General features: G+C 41.4%; 1 protein-coding gene across 5 annotated transcripts in view; it reads left to right on the top strand.

The window, feature by feature from the left end:
• The window catches only part of LOC145342226 (BCL-6 corepressor-like protein 1), a 248,698-nt gene that overhangs the window by 78,265 nt on the left and 144,892 nt on the right, over window positions 1-25,541 (top strand). Inside the window, exon 1 of one of the 5 annotated variants that reach the window (XM_080187599.1) lies at window positions 11,154-11,198. The exons of the other annotated variants lie outside the window; for them this stretch is intronic. The gene's annotated coding sequence lies outside the window, so the exon portion shown is untranslated. Of the gene's footprint in view, window positions 1-11,153; window positions 11,199-25,541 lie in introns of those variants that run through there. 5 annotated transcript variants of the gene reach the window in all.

Consider the following 25,541-nt stretch of genomic DNA (forward strand, 5'->3'; position numbering starts at 1 on the left):
GGTTGATTGTTAGTAAGGAAGTTAAATTGATAGCAAGAAGTGACATAGGATCAGTAGGCGTAGAATCTTGATGGGTAGAGTTGGGGCATTGCAAAGGTAGAGACTCTGATGGGAGTTATGTACAGGCCTCCTGGCTTAGTCAGGATGTGGGGCAGAAAATAAATCAGGAGATAGAAAAGACATATAAAAAAGGCAATTTTACAATAATCATGGAGGACTTCAATGTGGAAGTGGACTGGGAAAATGAGACAATTAGTGGATCCCAAGAAAAGGAATTTGTGGAATGTATAAGAGATGATATTTTTGGAACAGCTTGTGACAGAACCTACTGGGGAACAGGCAATTCTGGATTTGGTGATGTGTAATGAGGCAGACTTGATTAGGAACTGAAGATAAAGGGACCTTTAGGGAGCAGTGATCAGAATATGATAGAATTTACCCTGCAGTTTGAGAGAGAGAAGCTGAAATCAGATGTAACAGTATTACAATTAAATAAAGGTAACAACAAAGACACGAGGGAGGAGCTGGCCAGAGTAGATTGGAAGGGGAACCTGGCAGGGAAGACAGTGGAACAGCAGTGGCACGAGTTTTTGAGAGTTATTCGGGAGGCACAACAGAAATTCATTCCAAGAAGGAGGAAACATGCTAAGGGGAGGACAAGACATCCATGGCTGACAGCATAAAAGCAAAAGAAAAAGCATTCAAAGTGGCAAGGATTAGTGGGAAGCCAGAGGATTGGGAAGCCATTAAGAGCAAGCAGAGGACAACTAAGAAAGCAAAAAGGGGGAAGAAGATGACATATTAGTATAAGCTTCCTAGTAATATAAAAGAAGATAGGAAGTTTTTCTCGCTATATAAAAGTAAGAGGCAAAAATTGCCATTGGACCACTGGAAAATGAGGCTGGAGAAGTAATAATAGGAAACAAAGCAGAGGAACTGAATAGTTACTTTGCATCAGTCTTCATGGTGGAAGACCCCAGTGAGAGCCAGGAGAGTCAGGGGCACAGGTGAATGTAGTGGCCATCAGTTAGAAGGTACTGGGGAAATTGAAAGGTCTGAGGGTGGATAAATCACCTGGATCCGATGGAATACACCCTGAGGTTCTAAAAAAGATAGCTGAGGAAATTGTGGAGGCATTGGTAGTGATCTTTCAAGAATTACTGGAGGCAGGGAGGGTACCAAGGACTGGAAAGCAATTAATTTAACCCTGCTGTTTAAGAAGGGTGGGAGACAGCAAATAGGAAGTTATAGGCCAGTTAACCTGACTTTGGTCATTGGCAAGATTTTAGAGTCCATTATTAAAAATGAGATTGCAGAGTACTTGGAAGATAAATTAGGGCTGAATCAGCACGGCTTTGTCAAAGGGAGATCATGTCTGACAAATCTATTAGAATTCTTTGGGGAGGTAACAAGGAAGTTAGATAAAGGAGAACCAGTGGACGTGATTTATTGAGACTTCCAGAAGGCCTTTGACAAGGTGTCGCATAGGAGACTGGTAAATAAGTTAAGGGCTCGTGCTGTTAAGGATAAGATCCTGGCATGGATAGAGGATTGGCTGACTGGCAGAAGGCAAAGAGTGGGAACAAAGGGGTCTTCTTCAGGGTGGTGACTAGTGGTGTGCCTAAGAGGTCAGTGCTAGGACCAGAACTTTTCACAATATACATTAATGATTTGGAGGAAGGAACTGAAGGCACTGTTGCTATGTTTGCAGATAATATGAAGATATGTAGAGGGACAGGTAGTATTGAGGAAACAGGGGGCTGCAGAAGAACTTGGACAGGTTAGGAGAGTGGGCAAAAAAGTGGCAGATGGAATACAATGTGGAAAAGTGTGGGGTCATGCATTTTGGAAGGAGGAATGGAGGCATAGACTATTTTCTAAATAGGAAAATGCTTAGGAAATTAGAAACACAAAGGGACTTGGGAGTCTTTGTTCAAGATTCTTTTTAAGGTTACCATGCAGGTTCAGTTGGCAGTTAAGACGGCAAATGCAACAGTAGCATTTGTGTCAGGAAGGCTAGAATACAAGAGCAGGGATGTACCTCTCAAGCTGTATAAGGCTCTGGTCAAACTCCATTTGGAGTATTGTGAGCAGTTTTGTGCCCCATATCGAGGGAAGGATGTGCTGGCCTTGGAAAGGATCTAGAAGAGATTCACAAGAGTGATCCCTGGAATGAAGAGTTTGGCGATTGATGATTCTGGGTCTGTAGTTGTTGGAGTTTAGAAGGATGGGTGGGGGTTCTTATTGAAACTTACAGGATACTGCGAGGCCTGGATAGAGTGGATGTGGAGAGGATGTTTCCACTAGTCAGAAAAACTAGAACCAGAGGGCACAACCTCAGGCTAAAGGGACAATCCATTAAAACAGATGAGGAGGAATTTCTTCAGCCAGAGTGTGGTAAATCTGTGGAATTCTTTGCTACAGAAGGTTGTGGATGCCAGGTCATTGAGTATCTTTAAGTCAGAGATAAATAGGTTCTTGATTAATAAGAGGATCAGGGGTTATGGGGGAAAAGCAGGAGAACGCGAATGCGAAAAATATCAACCATGACTGAATGGCAGAGCAGACTCAGCGGGCTGAGTGGCCTTATTCTGCTTCTATGTCTTATGGTCTTATAAAATACTGAACTACATAGACAAGTCAATAGAATGCAAGACAGAGATGCCATTTTAGGTAAACTGAAAACAGGCAACAGGCTGCTAGAGAATATTTTAGCATCATAGAAGGAAGCTATGGCTCATCATGCCTGTGCTGATCTTGGAAACAGCTATCTCAGTTAGTCCCGCTCCCCTGCTCTTTCCTCTTAGCCTTGCAAATGTTCTCCCTTCAAATATTGGTATTTATACAATTCCTTTTTGAAAACTACTACTGAATATGTTTCCGTACTTTTCTGAGTTGTGCAATTCCAGATCTTCAACATAATTTTCTTTACTTCATGTCACCTCTGACTTTTCTTGGCAATTAATTGGTTTTCACCCATTTACTGAATCAAGACCATTCATAATTTTGAACATCCCAATGATTCTTCCTTTAACATTCTTCTAAGCCCTTCATCTCAGTCCTAAAGTGTCTTAAGGAATCAAAAGAGTGCAGAAAAATGGAGTTGAAACCAAAAATCAGCCAGGATTATATTGAATGGTGGAGCTGGCTTGATGAGCTATGTGGTCTATTTCTGCTCCAAATTCTTATGTTCTTGAGTATGGTGCCCAGAATTGGAAACAGTACTCCAAGTGGGGCCTAGCTCACCTGACTCTGCCTCTATTCTAGCCATCTGCTGAAACCCTCATCAGTGATTTCAATGGGCTCCTGGCCCACTTCCTACAGTCTACCCTTTAAACTTGATATCAAAGAACAAAGAAGAAAAAACAAAGAAAATTACAATACAGGCCTTCCAAGCCTGCACCAACCATGCTGCCTGACTTAATTAAAACCCCCTACCCTTCTGGGGACCATATCCTTCTAATCCCATCCTATTCGTGTACTTGTCAAGATGCCCCTTAAAAGTCACTACTGTATCTGCTTCCACTACCTTCCCCGACAATGAGTTCCAGACACCCACTATTCTCTGTGTAAAAAATCTGCCTTGTACATCTCCTTTAAATGTTGCCCCTTGCACCTTGAACCTGTGCCCCCTAGTAATTGACTCTTCCACCCTGGGAAAAAGCTTCCGACTGTCCATTCTGTTCATGCTTCTCATAATCTTGTAGACTTCTATCAGGTCTCCCCTCAACCTCCATCGCTCCAGTGCAAACAAACCAAGTTTCTCCAACCTCTCCTCTTAGCTAATGCCCTCCATACCAGGCAACATGCTGGTAAATCATTTCTGTACCCTTTCCAAAGCCTCCACATCCATCCTTCTGGTAGTGTGGCACCCAGAATTGAACACTATATTCCAAGTGAGGCCTAAGTAAGGTTCTGTAAAGCTGCAAAATGACTTGCCAATTTTTAAACTCAATACTCGGCCAATGAAGGCAAGCATGCCTTCTTGACTACCTTCTCCACCTGCATTGCCAATTTCAGTGACCTGTGTACCTGTACACCCAGATTCCTTTGCCTATCAATACTCTTAAGGGTTCTGCCATTTACTATATATTTTCTATCTGTATTAGATCTTCCAAAATGCATTATCTCACATTTGTCCGGATTAATCTCCATCTGCCATTTCTCTGCCCAAATCTCCAACAGATCTATATCCTCCTGTATCCTCTGATGGTCCTCATCGCTATCCGCAAATCCACCAACCTTTGTGTCGTCTGCAAACTTACTAATCAATCCAATTACATTTTCCTCCAAATCATTTATATATGTTACAAACAGCAAACGTCCCAGTACTGATCCCTGAGGAACACCACTTGTCACAGCCCTCCATTCAGAAACACACCCTTGCTCTGCTACCCTCTGTCTTTTTTGACCAAGCCAGTTTTGTATCCACCTTGCCGGCACACCTCTGATCCCATCCGACTTCACCTTCTACACCAGTCTGCCGTGAGGGCCCTTGTCAAAGAGCTTTCTGAAGTCCATATAGACAACATCCACTGCCCTACTCTCATCAGTCATCTTGGTCACTTCCTTGAAAAGTTCGATCAAGTTCGTGAGATATGACCTCCCCTTCAGAAAACCACGTTGCCTCTCACTAATACATCCACTTATTTCCAACTGGGAATAAATCCTGTCTCGAAGAATCCTCTCGATAATTTCCCTACCACTGATGTGAGGCTCACAGGCCTGTAATTACCTGGATTATTCTTGCTACCCTTCTTAAACAAAAGAACAACATTGGCTATTCTCCAGTCCGCTGGGACCTCCCCTGTAGCCAGTGAGGATACCAAGATTTCTCTCAAGTCCCCAGCAATTTCCTCCCTTGGCTTTCTCAGTATTTTGGGGTATATCCCATCAGGCCCTGGAGCAATTTGGAGAAGCAATCCTCCAAACGTTGCTGCACGTGTTATAACTCACACCAAATCCCCATCACCCATGTGCTTGCTGACCTGTACTGGTTCCTGTTTCAGCATTGTCTTGATTTGCTGAATGGCTGGCTTGTGATGTGGAGTGATGCTAACAGCAAGGGTTTAATTTCCGTATGAGCAGAGATTATTCATGAAGACCAACTTTTCAACCTTGCTGTTAACCTGAGGATCACCACACCTCAGTTAAATTCACCACCAGTCAGCTCTCCCCCTCAAAATGGAGAGCAGCCTATGGTCATCTGGGACTATGTTGACTTTACGGATTTTAAGGTTCTCATCCTTGTTTTTAAGTCCCTCCATGCCTTTGCCCTTCCCTTTCTCTGTAACTGCCTGTAGCCTAACATCTGTCCTCTAATATTAGTCTCTTGAGTTCCTCGATTTTAATTGCCGCACCATGACTAGGTCTTGCGTTCAGCAGCCTGGACCATAAGCTCCACAGCATTTATTGTTCGTAGAGTGTCCTCAGTGCAGTGCTTTAGAATGAGGGGCAACATTGACAATACTGGGTGGCTGACTGTATAAACAAACCGATTTCACTTGTTTTCATTGAGGCAAGGGGAGGAGGGGCACAGTGGTGTGTTTGGAAATCATATTTTTGAGATGAGATTATTGGTTCAGGGAATGTCAGAATTTCCTCTGAATTAGTATATAATATATTCATTAATGGGGTGAGGTGGTACTCACTGCTGAAGTTACCTCCTTTCATGAGCTTGGATGTTGGCCCTTATGAGTCTCTTGTCTTTGGGACCTGAAAGTTGGGTTCTCCTTTGAATGATTAGAGACAATAAAATCTGAATTGAAGATATTTTAAAATTATTGGCTTGTACTTGTTGAGAAGTACCAGTACCAGAATTGCAGTAAGTCACATGGTGACAGACACAACATACCTGATGTGATACTTTCAACTGCTAGTAAAAATATTGGGTTTCCTTCCCTGCCACAGATTCTGGTTATCTATAGAGGATGTTACTAGCGCGTGGAACCTGCATGAATATGACAGACTATCGGCCACTATAGCAACAAAATCAGGCTGAACAGATGACCTCATTATGAATGTTTGGCTGAGCTCCAAGAATGGATAAAGCACTTTAATCTCAGCAAGCAATGCTTATACAGCTACAGATGAGTGAGATTAGTAATCTGCTGTTTCTTTGAAGAAGTTTTTCACATGTTTATTTACACATGGTTAAGAGGTCTGAAGTGGATAAAAGTTTCTGAACATTTATTAACATGAAAGGCTGTGATTGATAGCTTTATGAAAAGGTAGAAGGGTCAATGTAATTCAGTGGGAATTATGCAATTTTTTTCTCGGTTGATGACTCCGGTTTGGGGTTCCCTCACGACTCATAATTCTTCTGAGAGAAGGGGCCCAACTCCACTAAAACTGCTAATTCCACAAAGGAACTCACAAAGACAGTCCTGCTGCATGTAGACTGGCAACCTTTCTCCTATGCTGATGAAGATTACCAGAAATGAAAATTAGGTCATGAATTTTGATAGTCACATTTGATATTTTTAAAAGACCCTTGAGTCAGCCCAACTTAGTTGGCGTTTGGATTGTTCAAAAGCCCATACGAACATGTTAACACAATAAGTAAAAGCAGTAAATTATACATTTACTCCCTATCCACTGAGACTGCTCAATCCGATCATGCTTGATCTTTGACCTCAATTCCATTTTTTGCCAATCTCCATATCCCATAATTCCCTTTGTGTTCAGCAATCTATCAGTCTCTGCCTTTAATGTATTTGGTGACTGAGCATTCACTGTTCTCTGGGGCACAGAACGCTAGAGATTCTGGGATTACAGCATTGTCCTATGAGGAATGATTGAATATAATGGGCCTATAGTCTCTTGGTGTGAAGAAATTTCTCTTTATCTCGGTCCTAAATGGCTGATCTCTTAAGGACTTTTTCCCTAGGTCTAGACTCTTCAGCCAAGGCAAGCAGATTTGGCTTTGTCAAGTCCCCTCAGAATTTTGTACATTTCAATTAGATCATCACTCATCCTTTTAAACTCCAGAGTATAGGCCCATTATACTCAATCATTCCTCACAGGACAATGCTGTAATCCCCAGGAACCAGCCCAAGGAACCTACATTACTCACCTTCTAAGACAAATCTAGTTTGATGAGGTAACAGAGATGGTTGATGAGGGTATTGCCAGTAACATTATGTGGGACACCAAAAGAACATAGGTTTGTGAAACTGGTGGAAATTGGCAGGAAATTTAATGCAGAGAAGTGTGAAGTGATTCATGTTGGTAGAAACAAAGATACAATTTTAAAAGGAGTGCAGGAGCAAAAAGACCTAGGTGTATATCTGTATAAATCACCAAAAGTGGAAAGACAAGTTGAGAGAGTGGTTAATAAAGCATGTAGCATCTTGGGCTTTATCAACAAGGGCATAGTGCCAAAAAACAAGGCAGATAAACTTTTGTAAACACACGTTTGGCCTGCACTAGATTTTGTGTCCAATTCAGGGTACCACACTTACGGAAGGAATGTAAGTATGTTAGGATGCAGAAAGATTCTCAATAATGGTTCCAGAGGTAAAGTTTCAGATATGTAGAAAGATTAGAAATTGGCAATGTTTTCCTTTAGAAGAGAAAGTTGAAATGAGATTTAGTGGAGGTATTCAAAATCATGAAGCATCTGGACAGAAAGTAGGAAGAACCTATTCCCTTTGCTGGAAGGACCAAGAACCAGAGGGCACTGACTCGGTAAACAGTAAAAGAAGCAATGGCACCAGGAGGAAAATTTTGTTTAAGCAGGGAATGGTTAGGATCTGCAATGCACTGTGTGGTGGAGGCATTATCTGAAAAGGAATACTTTTCAGGACTATGGACAGAAGGCAGGGAGATGGAACTCGGTGAATTGCTCCTTCAAAAGGCCAGCACAGACATTACAGGCCAAATGGCCTCCTCCTGCACTGTAATCATTTTATGATTTTACATAATAAATGTACGGTAAGGAAAGTAGGGTGGTTTCTTGGCAGTATAATGAATAAATTAAGAACAGCTCTGACTTTTTTTGGTGGTAATCCGGTGGAGAAAAATCCTAGTGTCACATTAGAAAGAACAGATGGAAGACAGGTGAAAAGATTTGAGAGATGTGGCTGTTAGCATAAATAGTTCCAATTGAAGTGTGGACAACTTTGACGCTCTGTGGGATTTTGTTCCTTTGTCTGTAGATGGCACTGTTGGTTGAGGCCAGGTTTATCGTAATTTAAGATCAAGATGGGGACAAGGAATGGAAAATTGTTTAACACAATCGAGAGTCATTTCATAATCATGACTTTCTCAATTGATAATTCATTCTTAATTGATCACTTAGGTATATATTTTGTCAATGATGTCAGAATGTTGAGTTCACCATGTTATTGAAAATTCTGATTTGAAAGGAAACATATAAATTTATCTTTCTTCCTGTTTTATCACCAATAAATCTGTTTTTCCAGAAGGAAATGTTCTTGTGATAACTGACAATAGATTCTTGGTTTAGTGCTCTTTAATGTACTGTGTACTCGCTTATATAATTGGTGCAAAGCTCCCTCTAGTGTTGAATGCAAATTCATGCAATCCTCATTGCTATTTCCAGTGTGTCATAAATACTTAAATGATGCTTAAGAAATTCATTACATTAAGCAGTGAATAGATTCTTTAGGATTGTGATAGTGAACAGTTGTAAGTAGTAAATAAATTTTCCTTTGTCTTTAAATTGATAATAATGAAAATAGAAATAAATTATGATGATCAATTTAGTCTTGACTGTAGCTACGTTGGTGGTAATATTGAAATATTATTTTAAATATTCAAGTCTTTGATCTTAACTCAGTCTGCTCAGTAGCAATAGAGTAGGTGAGTTGTTAAAAATTGTCTTATCACCTCAGAAGTTCATCACCTGCCATTTCTACTGTGTAGTCGACTGTGGTCAGAAACATATCAACTGGAAAAGGGCGGTTTCCACATGAATTCCATTCAAATCGGGATCCGATGCTGTCATGCAATTTTAACTGTGCAGACCAGAAATCCCACTTGGTAGCCAATTCTCTGCAGAACCTTATTGGCTTCATAAACCGATTAACATGACTGAAAGATGTAGTTAAAGGAGCACACAGTTGAAGACACTGACATCATTAGGATCTGTGTAACACTGTGAATAGGGCATTTATTATGGGTGCTTTTTTTGTCTCATCCCTTTGGAGAGACAGATAATTGGGGGAAGAGGGGCACAGCATCCTGAAAATAAGATAGATAGCAGCTGGATGTGTTAGGAGTTAGCAGGTTGTCACAAGGCTATGCCCCTTCAATACTGAAAATATTATTTTTCAACTTTCAACTGACTGGAAATGTTGCAGTTTGAACTGAGACAGAGCAAACTGCTTAAAGTGCAAAGACACATTCCAAGATGAAGAAGACAAACAAACAAATCGCCCTCAGAGGAGTCTGGAGAGAGTGGTGTTTTCTAAAATCTAGGTGCCCATTAAAACTTGCCACTACTTAGGGAAGAGACATTAAAAATTCAAATTACTTGAATTGCAACAATGGCAGCCACAGTGATACACACCCAAAATCTTTTGGAAATATACAGTGGGTGAAGTATTTCAAGGCAAGGCTGCCAGCCAATAGAGGGTGATTACAAATGGCATAGGTGATGTCAAGAAAATCTTCAGTAGAGGAAACAGGCTGAAGGATGCCCTCCCTCTCGCCTTTCTGCAATAGGCGTTTTTATACCAGAAACTAATCAGTGACTGAAATTTCATAATAATTGAACCATCCTCTACCTTTGTCTGCACCTAGAAACCAGATAATACAAATCAACTTCATTATTCAATCAAAGGACATTTAATTGTAGCTTCTTTTACCTTTTTATTGGACTCTAACTCTCCTTATTTCTGATAACTGTGTGTGTGGACCCTAATAATTGCATAAGGGTCAAATGCTTGACGTCATATTTTTATTACATTTCTTGGGTTTATAGGTTAATAAATTTCCACTTTTTATTCAAGAAAACAATGTGATTAGCTCCTTAATGCTCACAGCTTAAATAGTAAAATACATTCTGATTTAGAACACCCATATCCGCTCAAAAAAATCTTGAACCTTTGTGGCTATCCACTGAGGAATTTGAATAGAGGGATGCCTGTTTACTCCTTCTCAACAGAGGGGAACTGCTTACAGAAAGTCTTTTTCCAACCAATAAGACTACAGGATCAACCCACGTTTTAAAATATTACTGAAGAGAAGTGCAGATGGAGGTTGCATTTCACTCGGCAGGCTATCACTTCTATTTACAGCGTTTTACAAAAGGTTCTGCTGCTTTATGGACTAGGCAATACTTGGTGAGTGGTCCTCACCATCATCCGTAACTTTTTGCCACAGGTTTCTTCCAAGCTCCAGGGGACAATACCAACATCTCCCAACCTACAATGCATTGCTGCATCAGAGCATGAGTGCCTTCCTTGCCAGATGGTTGCCAGAATGGGAAAACTCTCGCATTTTAGAAGTGGCCTTCACCAAATCCTTCAATACCTTTGAGTAACAAAATGTTTTCAATCTCAAATTTAAAATTAACAATTGATTTAGCATCAATTGGTATTTGCAGAGGGGAGTTACAATCTTTTAACACTCTTTCATGAAGAGAGCACCAAAAGGGAAAGATGAGGCCTGTATTCTGGATGAAGCTTCCCTCCACCCTTGCCAGAATTGTGTTCTGATGAAAAGTCAAGCTATTTCGCTTTCCTCCTAGACCCTCTGTACAGCTCTAGCGTATTCTGCTTCCAAGAAATCGACGTGTTAGCTGAGGGCTGAAGTTGCTAGACTTCAAACCAGAGGGCTGCAGAGTGCCCAGGAGGAATATAGATACTGTTCCTGAAACTTGCAGAGAGCTTGATTTATAAGAGTGTCGAAGGCTAATTACTGATAATTCAAAATGGAAATGGAAGAGATAAGAGGGAACAAGAAGTTCAGGATTCAGTATACACGGAGGCTGTGGGCAGTTTCGCCTCGAAAACTTCATAAATGGCCCGCGAAAAATCAACATATTGAAAGAAAAGTTGTCCACAGCATTCACTGTAACCTCTCCATTCCATAAACTATAAGAACGCCACTCGTCAGGAATTTTATTCAGCTGTTTCTGCAGTTCTCAAACTCGGCACTTGTGGCACTGCAACAGTTCTGGATCCACCGGATCGAAGCCGGGAAGATGAGTGGCTGGCTGCTTCCTTGTGGTTTGTATCCAGTCCAATGTAGGCACCTCTCTCGGAATCTGCACTCTTGCAAACGGGTGACTGTACTCTCACGATGGTTCTGCATCTTTATACATTGCCCTCCTCCCTCAAGTTTGGGCTGGTTGTTGTTCGTGTTTTCATCTGATTGTGCGCTGATGTCTCTCTCTTCCTGGTTTGTTGTGGGGCCTTGTAGGTTACAGAAAATGAAATTAACATCAGCCGTCAATCAAGCGCTGTTTCCAACTCCCCGTGGCAATATACCTGTTTGTGTGCGGGCTTATCCTCACTTCAGGATTGCCAAGAGAATGCAGTACTGATATGGTTGACCGCAGGCGCGAGTTTTTAATGTTGAAAAGAAATTAATAAGAGGCACATCTATAGCAAGTGGAAAAGCAGGCATGAAACTGAGAGCACAGGTGCAGCTGAAGGAATCGTGGCTAGTGGTACAGAATGCCCAAAATCCTGACTTATTTATAAATTAGCGCTTTCCTGCTGGCATGTTCAGTTTGCATGCCGCAGAGAATGAAATTCAAAGAGACTGTACAATAACAAGTTTAGTTATTCCCCCGGTTTACAAAGGTATCTGCAGTCAAACAACATGGCAGAGGATTTATCAAAAGCAAAGACCCTTCTTGCCTTATCTTTATTGACTGGTCTAGGATACCAGTTGAGATGACCAGCTTAACAACTTTGCTGGAAAAGGCAAGATACTACTCACTAATGGAAGCCAACTCCTGAAAACCGGGCTAGTTAAGTAATGTAAAAGAGGAGCCAATTATCAGCCTGGGCAAGCAGGCTTGGTTTTATGATATAGGTTCCAGAAAGTAAGCTTTAAGAAAAGTCAGAATTCAGCCACAGAAAAAGGAAATGAACGCCAGAAAAAGTGCAATAGTAAGTGGATGTTAGATCCTACAGTATAAGAAATAGAAAAAGCTTCAGGAAGGACTGGAGATGTTTGCACAAAAATGTTGTCATTTGTGGCATAACCTGAGTACCTTTTACACATTCCCATAGTACGAGTGCAGCTATCCAGGTAATTGGCAATCAACAAACTGTAGGAGCTTCAAGAATAGTAATATGAATTCGTTTGGTACTTCTGGTACGTCTCAAGCTGGGAAGACATTCCATAGTGCTATACAGATCAAAAAAGGAAGTGGGCAGTAAGCAGGAGGATCAGAAACAAGTCAAATGAAGGTGAGAGGTTGGTTAAACAGGAAATACTTGAGTAAATTTTTGAATGAACAGAAGGAGGATAAGAACATAAGAAATAGGAGCAGGAGTAGGCCATCTAGCCCCTCGCGCCTGCCCCGCCATTCAATAAGATCATGGCTGATCTGAAGTGGCTCAGTTCCACTTTCCCGCTTTCTCCCCATAACCCTTAATCCCCTTGCCTGCCAAAAACCTATCTACCCGTGTCTTAAATATATTTAATGAGGTAGCCTCCACCACTTCAACGGGCAGAGAATTCCAGAGATTCACCACCCTTTGAGTTCCTCCTCAACTCTGTTCTAAACTGCCCCCCCCCTTATCTTGAGGCTGTGCCCTCTAGTCCTGAAAGGACTCGAAAGGATGGAAGTCCTGAAAGGATGGAAGGAAATGGAATTTGGAAGGGAGTACCAAATGCAAGGACAGGGTGTCAAAGGATCAAAATTATTTGAATGTGGAAATTGGCTTGAAGGAGATCACTAAGGGAGATGGGGGTGACTCTATATAAAGTATTTAAAGATAGTCCTTGAAAATGTTTTGTAAGGGTATAGAGAGCAAGAGAGGCTGAGTGCTGATGGAAATGTGAAGGTTTGAACTGGTAAGAAAATGGACAGTGGTATTCTGAATTTGTTTAGGGTGCAAGAAGAGAAGTTGGTTCAGCAGGTAATGGCAATGTCAACTTTTGAGCTAATAAAGTCATGGTTTAGATTTATAAGTAAAGCAGAGGGGAGGAAAAACACACCTGCAAAATAGTGAGCCTGATTTAAACCTGAATGAGAATAGGACCTTCAAGTATAAAAACCTGCTAACAGGACCATAGCAAGTCTGTTAACCTATCAACACAGAGTAGCACAATTGTGCAAAAACAAATAATGATTTCATATATTAGAGTTTGTATTTGAACATTTTGTAGTTGCTGATTAATTGCGCCATTGTCTAATAAGTTTATTTAATTTTCAGGAAGGAATTGCATATATTGAAAAATATTGGGCTGTATTTTGTGTTCCTCCTGAGCGTGTTTTTGGCAAGGAGGCATGTAAAATTTGGTGGGTACTACCCCACCACTTTTCCACCCACCCTCTAGCTCATCCCCATAATACTGTGGTGTTCCAGGGTTGTGGGCGACCTCTGTCCTGAACTCTGGAGTAAAAAGTCTGACAACACCAGGTTTCAGTCCAACCAATTCAATCCAACCAACTGAAACCTGGTGTTGTCAGACTTTTTACTGTGTTTACCCCAGTCCAACGCCGGCATATCCACATCCTGAACTCTGGATGCAACTGCTGGCATTGTTCAAATGAGTCCTGACAACTGCATACCATGTTGTTCTGAATGTATTTCACACTGGCATGTTTTCTCACCGGCACCATGGAGAACCTGGCATGAAGAGGGGTCAGGCCTTCACCTGCAGCCTATTATTGGGAAGCAAATGACCTTTATGCTGGCATCTGGCAGGTTTTCTTAATTAGCTCAATGTCCATCAAAAAAGATTTTGGTGAAATAAAAATGTGTACTTGCATATCAGTAAAACTATGACTGGATTTTCTGGCCCCTCTAGAGGTAGTTGTCCCTTCTCATTGTGGGTGAAAAGGGATTTCTGGCTGCTATCCAAATTTTCTTGTTTAGCCCGCAGCAATGCCCACCAACGGCAGGGCTGGAAAATCCTGGCTAATATTCTAGTTGAAGTGCCGAGCACAACCCAAATTATGTTTGTTGCATAGATATGTCAATTTTTACACAAATTCTAGAGAGAGAATTCCAAGCTGACATGATGGCTGGGATTCTTTGGCATCTGGCAGGGATGCAGCAGTGGAAGCAGAAATAGTGAAGGCCCTCCTGCTCCCATTTGCAGTGCAATGAGTTAATGGCTGGCAGATGGGATTGCTGACCACTCAGTTTCAGGAGGCAGGGCTTGACAGAGTAGCCATATTTCACCTTGCATTGAAGGAAGTACTGATACCATGTTTAAAGGGCTTCCAGCACCCAAGTCCTAATTTAAACAGGCCTGCAAAAATCTGGCAACCTGCGACTACCCCACGATGTCAGCAGCCCGCAACCACCTTTAAACAGCCAGCTGCCTGCGAATATCTCTCTGCAGCCAGGAGTCAGTGGCTTTGTGGAAATCCACTTGTGGGCCTGGCAGAAGCAAAATCCATGGTGACTCCACAGTTCAGTGATGGTTTCCTGCATGCTCTCCTTCAAGCAATTTGATTAAGGCAGGAGGTCCTTTTCCCCATCAACAGAAGAATATCTCCCCGTTCATTGAGCAAACCTAGACGGAGGTCATAGGAGGTCAGCAGCAACCAGAGAATTGAGCTGCAGTGTAGTAAGCAGATCAGTGACTTTCTCATTTCCAGAAGATTGAGTGACAAACAGTTCCGTTTTGGGGGAAGAAAATGGATAATTGAAGAAGAATTGCCCAGCATATCGGTGGCAATGCATGAAGGCTGCAGCCTTATTTGGTAAGGAATCTACAGCTTTGTCAGAGAACATGAGCTTGGCAATGTTAACCATAATGAGATTACTCCAGGATTGCCCAGTGCTACATGTATGCCATGCCCACAGATGCTCCAACAAGTGTGCAAGGCAATTAGATGTGTTTGTTCTACTGCAACCACTAAAAGCCCTAGAATGCTAGAGAGAGGGCCCAGACTGGTGGCAGATCATCACCAGCCAAACTCCCACGGAGGAGGTGGCTCTGCATCTGCTATCAAGCAGATATCACATTCGTTAAGGCCAAAGTTCAGTCACAGAGGACGTGTCACCTCCTCATTGAGCACAAAGGAAGCCTAAATCAAGCATGAGGGATTACATTCAATGTCCTCCAATATCCTGACATTTATGTGACTTTCAGCTGATTTTTTGGGCTCCCATCTGGAAGGATGAGAAATGGGGAGCTTTCTGATATCTCTCGTGTCTGTCACGGGCACAGAGAGCTGTCATCTCTAGAGGATGCTCGTCTGCCTTTGAAGAATCGAAAAGCAGCATATTATTTAGATGGAGAGAGATGAAAAATAGAAAAGTAGTGCATTATTTAAATGGTGGGAGATTGCAGAACTCTGAGGTATAGAAGAATCTGGGTGTCCAGGTACATGAATCACAAAGTTAGTATGTAGGTTCAACAAGTGATTAGGAAGCTAAATTTAAGGTTGTCATTTATGGTCAGTGTAATGGAATATAAAAGTAAGGATGCTTTGTTACAGTTGTATCGGGTGCTGTTGAGACTACATCTGAAGTACAGTGTATAGTTTTGGTCACCTTATAGAAGAAAGTATATAAATGCTTCAGAAGCAGTTTGAGAAAAGTTCATTCAACTGAAACCTGAGATGAGGGGGTTATGAAGAAAAGTTGGACAAGCTGGACCATTCAGTCCCTCAATCCTGTTAACCATTCAATAAGACCATGTCTGACCTGATTTTGGCCTAAACTCCATTTTCCTGCCTGTTCCCCAATACCCTTTGACTCTTTTGGTAGTCAGTAATCTATCTGTGCCTTAAAATATTCAATGACCCTGCCTCCAACACTGTCTGAGGAGGAGAATTCCACAATCTCTGGACCCTTGGAGAAAAATCAATTCTCTTCAGCTGTCTTAAATGAAAAACCCCTTATTTTTAAATTGAGTCTCCTAGTTCTAATCTCTCCCACAAGGGGAAACCCATCCTTTCAATATTGTTAAATTCCCTCATGTTTCAATAAGATTGCCCCTTATTCTTCCCGAATGGATACAGACCCAATCTGTCCAAATTTGGCTCATAAAATTATCCTCCCCCCCCCAAAAAAAAACATATTGGTATAATGCTAGACAAGTGACAACACTGCATTACAATGATTCATAAATACAGTAACAATGCTTTTTATACACTGCAGAAAAAGGGCTGGAATTTTCCATCTCTGCCCACTGCAAGGCCAGAAATTCCCACCTGAAGTCAGTAGCCCTTTGGCTGGTTCATCATAATTTCTGTCATGCCTATAACAATTCATGCTACAGTTGGAACTGGAACATCCTGGCCTATGTCTTTGAATTATCTGCAAAACTCTGAACGAAATAGGAGAAAAAAAGTGTAAATAGCCCTTCCCCTTTCTTCCCTATGATCCCACCAAGGAAGGTTTCCAACATAGTGAAGGAGATGATGAGGCAAAACGGTTTTGGCACTGCAGCACAATATTCTCCTTGAAAGAATCAACTTGTCATTTATGGAGTGAAGAACACAGAGTGAAAGGAAGTTGGAGGAGCAGAGGATTGGTGGAGGAATACATAACTGAATATGATTGCTGAGACATGGTTAGGTGAATGGTGGAAGGATTTGAACACTAGATTGAAGATTTTATACCAGTTAGGTATAATAAACCAGTCGAGCTTGGCAAGGACAAGGGCTAAGAGGAAAATAACTTTGTGCACAATATGTAACATGCTTATAACTGGTAATTTGAGGAGGTTGGCCTGGTTACTGGTCATGTTTCGGTAAGAATTACTTCTGCTGGAATGATATTTGGAAACTTATTTCAATTAATAAAAGGAGTGAAAGAAACAAAAAAACTCAGGTCTCTTTTTGTAGCTGTAGCTTTATATGCAGGCTAGTTAATGGATAAAGACTTCTACCATGATAAAGGCCATGTCCATAAACAGTTCAAGCTATTTCTAACCTAGTAATTATCTCTGAGCAGCCACAAAGATGCAGAATATTGTGCTGCATCTTAGCAGGTACAAAATGTATTCAAGATTTTGTACATGAACTCTATTATATCTGGCCCATGCATTATCTGAATGGGAGTATTTTAAGTTTCCATTGATACAAATAAAAGTTGTTCAATCTCAGAATGCTTTCTATTTTTGATCACATTTGACTTGATTTATTATTGTCACATGTACTCGGAAAAGTGAAAAGTATTGTTTCTTGTGCACTATACAGGCAAAACATACCATCCATAGGAGAAGGAAAGAATAGGGTGCAGAATATAGTGTGAAGAGAAAAATAACTTAATGTATGTTGGGACCATTCAAAAGTCTAATGGCAGCAGGGAAGAAGCTGTTCTTGAGTGTTAGTACATTTTCAGACTTTTGTATCTTTTTCCCAATGGAAGAAGGTGGAAGAGATTATGTCCGGGATACATGGAGTCCTTGATTTGCTGGCTGCTTTTCTGAGGCAGCGGGAAGTGTAGACGGAGTCAGTGACTGGGAGGCTGGTTTGTGTGATGGACTGGGTATGTTCATAATCCTTTGTAATTTCTTGCAGTCTTGGTCAGAGTAGGTGCCATACCAAGTTGTGATACATCCAGATGAGAAGCTCTCTATGATGCAACTGTAAAAATTGGTAAGAGTCATAGCAGACATGCCGAATTTCCTTAGCCTTCTGAGACAGTCGAGGCATTTGTGAACTTTCTTAACTATAGTGTCAGTGTGGAGGATCCAGGACAGATTGTTGGTGATCCGAACATCTAAAAACTTGAAGCGCTCAATCATCTTCATTTCATCACCGTTAATGTAAATAGGAGCACGTATCCACTACGTTTCCTGAAGTCAATGAGATGGCATCAAAATGTTGATTATAAATGTAATAAAAGACACACATAACTATCTAAATTGCCATAGTGCTATTGGTTGAAATTTTATGGCTACCCTTTTGCTGAGTAAGTTGGTTGATAGTGGAGTAAAATTGGGCAACTTGATGGCGATAGATTTGCCCATTACTCACCTGTTCCTTGATGGCAGTTTTACTCAAAGCAGGAGCAGCATTGGACAGCTCACTTGCTCATAAGCCAACTGAGGCTACTAAATGGACAATTAATATCCACTTGAGGCCTCCTCTCCTGGCCGCAGGGATCTTATCCATTATTGGAGAGGCTGGTGCCAAATGTGAGCTTGTACAGTGTTGGTGGGTGTGCCTCCTGTTTGGGCATGCCCCACAAAAGACTTACCAAACGTGTACAGCACCCCAACATTTCCTCCCCACTCCTGCCTTGCTGATTCCCCCACTCAGGCTGGATCTGCTAGCCTGGCTGTGGTAAGACCTCCGACTTAGCTTTGTCTAGGCTTTGTTATAGACTGATTTGCGTTGCAGCAGTGACCATGTTTCTGATGGCACTGATGGGACCAGAGAGTTGTGGTCCACTTGATTGGACCCCCCTGCCCCATGGGACAGAAACCCTGGACAGGATTCGCCAGCCATGCTTGCCCCAATATCGGTAAACCCTGCCCGAGGTCAATGGACCTTTGAATATTAATGTGTCAACAATGGCAACACTTGCTTTTCATGCTATAAAATGACCTTCCTCCTCTAGCCACAAAACTAAAGGCCGGAAGTGTCATCACCGAACACAAATCAGGAAGCAAAGCACAGGTTACAAAACTGATTATGTTTGTTTAATCAGTTTATTTTGGGGTGTTTGCCTGCCAGATAAGCTAGCATTTTGTTTATTTAATTTCCAGACTCATGACTTTCCCTACCTTGTTGTCTACCTCAATATCTCCTTCACCAGGTTCTCTGTACTTTCTTCACCAGCTTCTTACAACTCTCTCCAAAGTCTCAAACCTTTCTGTGCACTCACTTCTGTTCCGCTCCACATCTGCCAAATCATCACAAAGCTAACAGCTGCTCATAAATGTTACCATTCCCTGTACAATATTATTTTGTCCTTCTTGCCACTAGTAACATGATGGGAAATTATATATTCATGTATGCTAATGGTGCATTGGCAGGGTATATTCATTTTACTGACCTAAGTGACTGTGCAGTATGGGAAATTAGTATAAGCTGATGTTTGTCAGTGAAATGACTATCTTCAGCAGAAATGAGAGAAGGTAAGATCTTTGTAGATCTGCTGATTCCATCATATTTTGAATATTAATGAGAAGAAAATGTACCTAATGTCAAATTACATGAGGACACCAAGTTGCCAAGTCTTGTAACACTTCTCAAGCGAAGATCCTCCAATATCTTGGCAGTTTATGTGGGAAGGGAAAAACTATGTTCCAAAGGATCTTTGTTAGGGAGAATTTCCAGCTATTTCAAGACATCTAGGACAACGTAGGCTTGGGTTGCTTGCAAAGTTGACTTGCAACTGTTTAACATTGATATCACAAACTGGGAACATGTGGCTAGCAACAGGTTATGCTGGAGGACTTGACATCATCAAGTCAAAAAGGTTGGAAAGGTGACAGAGAGTGGAAAGTAAAGAAAATAAATGGGCTTGACCATACGGTCCTGTCATTACATGCACCACTTGCAGGGCCATGGGGAAACGGCAGGGGAGTGAGACTAGTGAGACAACACTTTCCAAATGCCAGGAAAAGTATGGTGGCTCAAATGGTCTCCATCTATGCTGCATGGTTTCAAGATTCTGTTATCTGTGGCAAAAGCTTTTGCTCAAAGATTAAGTCTTTTCGGCTACATAGGATATTGGAGCATGGTAGAGTAACTGAACTATTTGGTATTTACAGCAATGACCTTGGTAACAGACATTTTAAATATCAATATGTATGCATTTAAAAAATGTTATAATTGTGGTCATTGTTCTTTTGTAGGGGGTGAGTTTATAAGAAACAGAATAATTTTGAACAATACGATAACATGATGAAGTAATGATGATGACATGTCTGTTGCTGGTATTAATAGGGAGAGAAATCTGAGGTGATGGATGTTTGGTGTAACATTAAGAAATGTATTGTGCAGCATCTTAATCAATGTCTCAAATGTGTTTGTTGTTACCAAAATGCTAAATATGCCAGTAGCAACAGTGTATTGTTAAAACAGTAGTAAACCGTAATTGAAAACTGTATCTGTAGACCTCTCAGGACTTAAATCCAGTTAAGTGGAGTTCAGTTTTAAACACTGATTTAGGGAGAGACACTACTGATCACTATAACCAAATGATCCATCATAAAAGAAGGTGGCAGCTGAGCAGTTTAAATTGTGCATGGAGGATGTAAACAATTGCCTGGTGGCATCTGTTAACCTCCTCAATCTTGCTACATTGTCCAAAATGCTTTCCCATGAAAGAAGACAGAATAATTTAATTAAACTGAAAGAACATTAAGAGTTAATGAAGTGAGAACACCTATAGATTAAATTTAAATGTAACCGGATCACACTCCCTCAGAAAGCTGGATGTTTAAAGTATCAGTGAGTGGCCCCTGAAATCGGGTATTACAATTATTTTTTAGACATTCAATTCTTTCCTTGAACAAGATTCTTCTTCTGATTAGAAACTGATCACTGTAACATTCTGAGTGAGTTTGGAATTTGTGATTGGACCCATGTTTGACTGATGTTTATAAGTGATTGCCAATTCCCACTTCATAGGGAAATCAGTACCAGATCTGAGTTTTGCATACTTGCTTGCTGAATTCCATACTTTGTTCCAGCTCAATTTTCTTCTCTCCTGTCCTGAAGACATCAGGTATGCAGATCTAGCAGCATTGGTTATCTTGCCAATATGGTCATTATTTAAGTGTGAAATTAGACAACTAGAGCTTTGACAAAGGATCATCTGGACTCAAAATGTCCTTACAGATACTGCCAGATCTGCTGAATTTTTTCAGCATTTTCTTTTGGTTTTGAAACGCAATAGTCTATTCTGTTTTGTGAGGCATTATAGCTGCATTGACCTCCGTTTCCCTGAGTTTGGCACATGGAGGTTCGCTCTATTCTTCATTCGGGTAGTGGTTAAGATTGTTTAACTCTGTACAAACCAGGGATTGAACCTGGGATTTTCCTGGTCTTTATCACATGTAATCACATGCAAAGTCATTATGGATTTCTTGCTTATTTCTTGACTCAGTGAGCTCCATCAATGCATATTTGAAGCTATTGCTTATCGTTCTGATTCACCTTAAATAAAGAACGGTATTATTTCAAAATTAATTTTGCCCAGAATATTTTCCTGGAGTAAGGTGGTTCGCAGTGTCCCAATCATTGCAAAGATCCATGGTTTTTGTAGCTTTTGTTTAGGTATGTTTTTCTGTTTTTTCATGATCAATTTTTTGTCCCATTCCCTCTCATCTTTATATTGATGATGATCACCTTCCAGTTCTCATACATTTATCCCATTATTCATGTCCAGACTTTGAAAGTGTTACTAAACTGTTTGGCTATGGGGTAATGGGAGAGATATTAAAGCCACTCTATTTTAACTTTTCTGAAATTTCTACACCTTCAGCAAGGTAGCATTGGTAGCAGCCCAAACAGGAGCTGATATGACATCACCTACTTGTATAGTTTGTCTTAGAAATCATATATTAAATTAATTTATTATGCTGTTTTGCCCATTTTTGTACATGCAGTGATTTATTTGAACTGACAGAAAACAAAATATCTAGCTAGACAATGTAATGGGCATTTTTATAATTTATTTTTCATTTGTTTGAAGTGCCTTGAAGCAATTGATGCTGAGCTGACTAAAGCACCATGAGCCATCTGTCATTGATGTGTTGTTGAAATAATAACTGGATAACTAATTATTAAACTGTTTGCAGTACTGAGAATGGGTGTCTTGTACCAGGTTAAAGCAGCAGCAAAATCCAAGTTGAACAGATAATCTGCCAGAGAGTCTGTTTGCTCCATCAGGAGTTTCAGTTCAGTTGATGAACTATTTCATACTTGGTCATTAGCTGCAACATCTTTTTTTGAAAGCTCATTAACAAGGCCTTGACAAACAAGAGTTTACTGAAGCCAAATAAAAAATTTACATCCCCCTTTGAGGTGAAAAACAAGGAGTAAAAACATTCCCCAAATGGTAATTTAAATAAGTGTACTTGATGATGGAATGTCAACACCTTTCTACTTCGTGGAAACCAGGTGCAGCCAGCCAAAATAGAGTGTATAAGGATTTAAATCCCACCCCCATCTCAATGATTGCAATTTTAAATTGTACGTAGCAAGAACGTCTGCGGGTGATGTCCTTTCAAAGTGCAGATTAGGCTCTGATTATGCCATTGGGGATTGACAGCTACATTAAATTGACACCTGAAGTTACAGAAGTTATTCCATGTAATCACAAATACCAGATTGACTGAGCTGATTGGAACATGTTGGCCAACAGACATTTCTTTGTTGACTTAAATGGGAAGTGGAGCAGATGGTGCAGACAGAAAAGTAACCTACCTAAGGTAGTGTCCTTTCACCCAACATTTATGCCGATGACCAAATGTTTCCTCTGATGATCTGTGCATGGCATTTCAGGTCCAATTCTTCAATACAGTAGAGAAGTCCTTCAGTAATGCATTATGTGAGCTAACGATCTTAGATGTGATTCATCTGCAGGCCAACTCTGGTTAGTCATGGTTCAGTTTTTTTCACCTTAGGAACAGAGATGCAAAGGAAAAAAATAGCATAAAAGCAAAATACTGTGGATGCTGGAAATCTGAAAGAAAAATAGAAAATGCTGCATAAACTCAGCATGCCTGACAGCATCGGTGGAGAGAAACAGAGTTAACAGGGGTGATTCTCCCAAAAAAGTTCTAAGTGCTGAATTCACGGAAAAACTTACGTAAATCAAGCTGGTTTTTTCAGAGAGAGTTCACACTTGAATCTCCCACACTCTGCAATGTAGAGGTCACAGTCATGAATATTATTAAGTCCCGGGCCCACTAATCACATTTAAATAATAATAAAATAAGATTTAAATCACTTACCTGCCATGCCCACCGATTTCCAGCGTGGTCCCAACTGTGCTGGATATTTGGCGCGGCAGGAACACATGCATGAATCAGCCCACATGTGATTCTCTTGGCCTGCTGCGCTAAGACAGTAGTGCGGCGCGATAGGAAAATCGCCCCCACCATTTCTGATTTAGATGACTCTTCTACAGTTTTGTTTTTATTTAAGAAATTACATACCGTGGCGCACAATTTTAAGCCAGTATACATTAGGGTAACGATAGATCACATCTTAAGCTTCAAAGATCACATCATCAAAACAAAGATGACAGCCAGAAACAACGTATTAAGGAAGCTGGCCAACCCTAAATGGGAACCGACCTGAGACATTATGAACAACTGTCCTTGCCCTGTGCTACCCAGCAGCTGAATATGGGCTGCCCAGCCTGGGAATACTCTCCCCATGACAAGAAATTAGATCCTATCCTAAATGCAGCTTACAGAACAATTACTGGCTACTTGAAACCAACTATGCAGATGGTCTGTATCTGCTTGCTGGTATTGTTCAACCTGCCATAAGGAAACCTGTTACATCAAGAGTAGAATGAACAAAGCAGACCAATGGCCCATGTCACCTTCAGTTCCAGAAAGAGCTAGCAGTAAAGAGGCTCAGCTCGAGGGACAGTTTCTTAGATACTGTTCAGTCATAGACTGTAACTTTCGCAGTTGCTGCCTTGCTGAATGGCCAGCACATCTGCAGACAAAGGTACATGCATTGTCTAATGCAGCCAGCAAAAGCATGCCGTACCCGGGTGTGTCTCAATCACCTCAGGACTAGTGTTGACTGCTGCCAAGCCTTCTTGGAGAAATTGGGATATAGTCCAATCAACTGTGTCGAATGTATTATGGAAGGGCTTTCCAAACAATGAAAGATCTCCTAAAATACCCTTTGCTACCAGAGCCATGCAGCCCTGAAGATTTGAAGGCTTGAGCGTGAACTAGAGCCTGCATGGAAGAGTGGCAAAGGAAGGTGTAATGAAGTGACAAGAAAAGTGCACCTACATAAGAACATAAGAAATAGGAGCAGGAGTAGGCCATCTAGCCCTTCGAGCCTGCCCCGCCATTCAATAAGATCATGGCTGATCTGTTGTGGCTCAGTTCCACTTTCCCGCCCTCTCCCCATAACCCTTAATCCCCTCTCTTATCAAGAACCCATCAACCCGCTTCTTAAAAATATTTAGCGAGGCAGCCTCCACCACTTCAACGGGCAGAGAATTCCAGAGATTCACCACCCTTTGAGTGAAGAAGTTCCTCCTCAACTCCGTTCTAAACCGCCTCCCCTTTATCTTGAGGCTGTGCCCCCTAGTCCTACTGTCTTTTTTGAGCGGGAAGAGTCTCTCCACCTCTATCCTATCCATCCCATTCATCATCTTATACGTCTCAATGAGATCTCCCCTCATTCTTCTAAACTCTAACGAGTACAAGCCTAGTTTATTCAGCCTCTCCTCACAGCTCAATCCCCTCAACTCCGGTATCAGCCTAGTAAACCTCCTCTGCACTCCCTCCAAGGCCAAAATATCCTTGCGCAGGTGCGACACCCAAAACTGCACACAGTATTCCAGCTGCGGCCTCACCAATGCCGTATACAGCTGCAGCAAGACCTCCCTACTTTTATATTCAATCCCCCTCGCTATGAAGGCCAGCATCCCATTCGCCTTCCTGACCACCTGCAAGCTGGGTTTTTGTGACTCATGCACAAGGACCCCGAGGTCCCTCTGCACCGTCGCCTGCTGCAGTTTTTCGCCACGTAAGTAATAGTCCTTCCTACCATTCTTCCTACCAAAGTGGACCACCTCACACTTGCCAACATTAAATTCCATTTGCCATTTCCTGGCCCATTCGCCCAGCCTATCTAGATCCTTCTGCAGACTCTCCACACCCTCCGCACAATTTGCCTTTCCCCGTCCTTTCTGCACAGAACTTCCTTCTCTTGACTGTATTCCCTATCAGACTAAACTCCTGAAGAACTACCCTGGTATATTAATGATTGGGCAGCTATTTCTTGCCAGCTGCCATTTCAGTTTTTCATGGCCAGTGGCATGCTAATTCAACCTGACTGTTAAAATTGATTGCCTCCCCGCCATCCCCCAGGCGAGACAGGTCTTTTGGTGGACCATGTTTTCATTTGGGACATGAAGTTTAAATACAGTAAACCCCAGGTGTTCACAGGAGGTTCTGTTCCCATGATGTGCAAAATCGCGAATGGTGAACTTGTGCAGATGTAGTAGGCACATGAGAACATCATGAAACACATTTTAAATCATAGATGAGTGAAGTTTTGGGGCTGCGAATCACAGTTACGTCTACAACTGCATTTGTGCAGATAAACAAATTCATGATAGAGGGAACTGCAAACCACAGCAAATTCCATCTGCTCAGGAAAAATTATGAACTCACTCTGAACCATCATTTGGTATTGGTACCACTACTAAAAACATCTTTCTCTCCTGTCAGCATTCTGAAGGGACCATTTTTGCCAAAAC

Source organism: Carcharhinus amblyrhynchos, chromosome 4, assembly GCF_965287045.1.
Source record: "Carcharhinus amblyrhynchos chromosome 4, sCarAmb.v2.hapA, whole genome shotgun sequence".
NCBI lineage: Eukaryota > Metazoa > Chordata > Chondrichthyes > Carcharhiniformes > Carcharhinidae > Carcharhinus > Carcharhinus amblyrhynchos.